The sequence below is a fragment of the Ips typographus genome, linkage group LG9 (genome assembly GCF_016097725.1).
Source record: "Ips typographus isolate SLU linkage group LG9, UJ_Ityp_2.0, whole genome shotgun sequence".
Classification (NCBI taxonomy): Eukaryota; Metazoa; Arthropoda; class Insecta; order Coleoptera; family Curculionidae; genus Ips; species Ips typographus.
The window spans coordinates 6,839,572-6,844,317 of record NC_138430.1 but is presented as its reverse complement, the minus strand read 5'-3'; positions in this window follow the sequence as shown (position 1 = coordinate 6,844,317).

Genomic DNA, 4,746 nt, shown 5'->3' with positions numbered 1-4,746 from the left:
GTCCTGTCGGCACGCTGGGAATCACTGTCGAAAGGAGTAAGCCTGCGCCCTATTGGCCCCTGCGAGACCTTTCATCATTGGTGTGTTTGAGAATATGAGTCCCGAGGTGCGACGATTGGTTCTTGATCGGCCAATGGGCGGAATGGGTGTCAGGGGAAAAACACGTTCCGCACGACGACTTGTTGATTTTTGTTTAGGGAAAAATTAACTAATTGGATAATTAGTGTTGAACGAACCTAAGATGGTCGAGTAATGGGATAAATTTAAATGCCTTTTTAAACGTACATTATAACAACCAGTCATTTCGGAATTCTAATTCGACGGATTCTTGATTAGGCTAGTAAAATTAATACCGTATACGTTCGCATTGGTAGGTTCTGACTTATACTGGTGGATGAATGATTATTGGCTTGGAATAGATGCATTTTTAATTTTAATTCCCCATAGAACATTCTATTGATTAATGTGCTCACCTCGACTCAATTGATGGAATGTTGATTAGGTGCCAATCCCAATCAAAATTCTATTCAGTTATCTAAAAAGCGAGTAATTATGACGAAAAACAGATTGTATTTCAAAAAATTCAATTTGTTTGTTGTTTTTGATAAAGATTCTTCTCAAAGAATGTAATTTTATGGCAGAACTTGTAACAGTGACAGAACTTGTATTGAATAATGTAAATCCGGATATGCAACCAATTTGTGGCTAGTCCATCCACATATTTACAGAGTAATTTTAGTGTTAAATTCTTAAAAATTTAGAAGTTTGTGATTGTTATTGTTCTTAATAAACCCCATTTTCTATTTGCTTATTACCAATTATTTTAATACAAAGACCTTTAAAACAGTTTTAGACAATTTGAAACCTACTTAATTCCACTTTTTTTGGCGTTCTTTTCAGTTATTTCATTTAAATTATGAACTGAGGTAGTACCTTTCCTACCCCTATATTTTTCGAATTTTACTTCGAATTAACTTGTCGTTAGTTAATTCAACTATGAACGATTAACACAGTACATTATGGTTTTGTGTGACATCAACAAATGAATATCTCAGCATGTTGTCATAGGGGCTGAATTGAAATGTTTATGTTGCCAGTAAATTAAGTTAAGGATATGGTTGCCTGATTGATATAAATTAATTATCACTCTGTAATTATATTGTGAAACAATTGACACCATCAAATGTTAGGTTTAAATTAAAATTAAACACGCAGTATAGAATATCAATAAAATAACTGTTTGTAGTTTGTGATCAATCATAAAATTATACCCACTGGTATATTTATGCTAGTGCTGCACATGTAGACTTATGCTATAAGTAAAGTAGCACAGTGGGTGATAGTTTGTGATTGGTTGAAAAAACAGCAACCTATAAGCTGTTTGTTTGGTCAATCATTGGTCAAAAAAATCACAAACTACAGCTGCTGTAGAAGCAGCACTTTTTTACAAAAACTGGTATTTTCTCAATTTGTGAAAGGTTTAAAGTGCTTATTTCATCTAATTTGAGGTCTTTTGGTATAAATATGCTCTTTGGAACTCTTCTGATTCAAAACAAAAATTTGCCAAAATTGCACGTTCATGTTACTTATAAAAACTTTAAAGTGCTTTTTTTGTACTTATTTCACCTAATTTAAGGTCCCTTGGTATAAATATGTCCTTTGCTGTGCATTGGGAACCACCTGGAGCAAAATAAAAAATTGACAAAATTGCACTTTTTGCAAAAATTACATTTTTTCAATTTTTGAATAATTGTAACTTTTTTATTTAAAATCTTTTAGATTTCACTAAAACGCCATTATAAAAAGGCTAAAAATTACTACAAAATGAGCCAAAACTGGCCTCTCTAGCTCTTCACGTTACCGAGATATTGAATTTCAAAAAGTAGTAAAAAAGACCCCTAATACATACAGTAAATCCAAAACCGACCATAGGAAAACCGTGTAACGGACAGAGAAACGTACATTATTGCATGCGCGGGACTAAGACAGAAAACGAAAAAAATATCAAGTAGGCCATATTTTCAGCGCGCTGTTGCCAAACGCCAAGTATTCAATACCGTCGACAAAATTAATTTTGTTGTTGGATTATTTCTAATTTATTTCCATTCCGATTTCTGTCTATTTGTTGAATCCCTATTGTAGTAATATTTCATCTGTCATCTGCGATTAAAATCTAACCTCAATTCTCAAATTTAAAGTAAACAAAAACAATTACACTGACAGTGATAGGCTTGGCGTTTGGCAACAGCGCGCTGAAAATATGGCCTACTTGATCTTTTTTTCGTTTTCTGTCTTAGTCCCGCACATGCAATAATGTACGTTTCTCTGTCCGTTACACGGTTTTCCTATGGTCGGTTTTGGATTTACCACACCTGAATAAGGTTCTTTAGTATTGACCAATTACAAACTACGATCAGTGCTGTGATTTACGTAACTCCTGGTTTGCGCTGCTTTATCTTTTTCACTTAAATTGAAAAAAGACAAAACTAACCCCCATTTGCACCGTCGTACTTTAAACCTAGCTTAAGCTAAGTGTAGTCCAGACTGTGACTTTTTCCATCTGTATTGTCACAGTCGGAACCAAACTTAATAAATACGACGATGCAAATGGGGGTTACTCACGTTATATGCCACTTAGGTTTGTGACAACTTTATTGAGAATACTATAGTCTATTTAAAAACTAGAAGCGTTTGTGAATTAGGTTGGCAATAGTGGTCAAATGTGATTGGCTGGTTGGCGGTATGATTTACACAGCAGAAATCATAAATAAACAGGTTATGTCAAAGACAACAACTTTTGCTTGTGTATGTCAGTCTTCTTCATTGGCCCTTCCTCTTTAAATAGACAATAGTGCGATTAATTTTGCCCTTTCTGATACTTTGTAGAAATTTATCAGATCATTTCATCAAAATATGGTTGTTTAAAACTAACGTGGAGTAAAACATATTAAAAATAAGCTCACTACGGGTCGTAAAAACGATATTTCAAAAACGGAAAAGGGTTTAGAAGCATGTTTGTTGTCGGACATCCAAATATAAATCACCAGCTGCAAGTTTACGATTTTTCTCTGTGGGCGACTCGCCAGGCATCCACCACGGTCTACAAATACACGCATCAATCTTCTTTGTTTATACGTTAGAAACTCCTTCCTTAATAGAACTAATGTGTTTCGGGGTTTGGAACTTATTAAACTTAATTAAATGGCTCCTTCGATTGGTGCGCGGCTATTAAATAATTTTTAAGCACACACAAAAAGTGGTTTCTTTTACTGGTCAACATTAATTTTCCGAAAAATGACAAAACCCTTCTTATCTCGGTCGCATCGACGCATTATCATTTGTTATAGGACTGAAAAAAGGTCCTCGTAGACCTGACCGAGGACTTTTCAATTTAAATTCAAATTCGCTGTCATCTAGGAATGACTTATAATGATTTCTAGGGAAAACGGTGTAAAAAATCTTTTAGCGCGGCCCCGACAAAACACGACAATAGACCAAGATCTACCTAATTCCGAAACCGGCAAAACATCAATTTTCGAGTGTGTCCACTCGGTAGATTTTGGTTCTTTTGTGATCAGATAGTGGATGGATGGGAGGACTCTGCGGGACGCGCCACTAAGAACCATGTAGCTGGTCGTGTGTTTTATGTTTGGCATAATTTTTGGTTTTGGTACGACTTTTCTGCACGCAAAATTTCCTTTAAGTTTAATTAAACTAGATTTACCAATATAAAATCAACAGTAAAGAATATAATAATCATAACATTTTTCAAACTGGAAATGATTGATTACATGAAAGGATTACAAGTTTTATTTTTAGTTTTAGAAAACAAAACTTTAAAAACGAAAGTTGTGGCCACAAATGTCTACTATACAACACTCCTAAGGATATTTTTTTAAATTATAAAGGGTGTCCAACACCAGAGATGTAAAAGCGGTAATTTTCGAGTCGGAAAATTTCTATTTTTGAAAATTTACCGGAAAATTACTTTATGCTTAAATGAAAATTTTCCTTGATAGGGAAAACAACTGTCAAATTTGTCATTGTTATTGTCAAACTTGTCATGCCTTCTAATGACATAATCTAAGACATCTAAATGATTAAAAATACATTAAACTTTATTTGAATTGATATTGGATTATTTTTTAATTTTCCAATTTTTTCCAAAAAATTAACGGAAACTTTCTAAAAAATTTTGTATACCTAGCCTCAACACTTTTCAAAATAATATGAATTTTTTAAAAAGTATTTATAAATTTATTCCTTCTGGACAACACATTCCCGGTATAAAAGCTTTAATATTTCGGTAGCGTGACATTTCTACTATGGTATACAGGGTGATCAAAAAACAATTTCAAGGGCTACAAATTGGTATATAGAACCACCCTATAATTGTCAAAATAACCGAGTTATTGACAATACAATGGAGTAGTTTACAGGGTGATTCAATGAATTTTTAACATCCTTGTAACTTGTTTAATTTTCATTTTATAAAAATAATACCAAATATGAATCTTGTAGATATTGGCATATACTTTATTCCTAGATAATCCATCAGTATACAGGGTGTCCCAAATTTGAGCAACAAACCAAAGTAATAATTTTTTTTCAGAAATTCCCAATTTGCAGAAAATCGCCCATAACTCGCTTATTTGAAACACCCTGTATAAACATAAAAGGGTGCCCTAAAGTGTCAAAATTGACATAACTTCACGGTCATCTCCGAAACGGTGCCAGTTAAAGCAA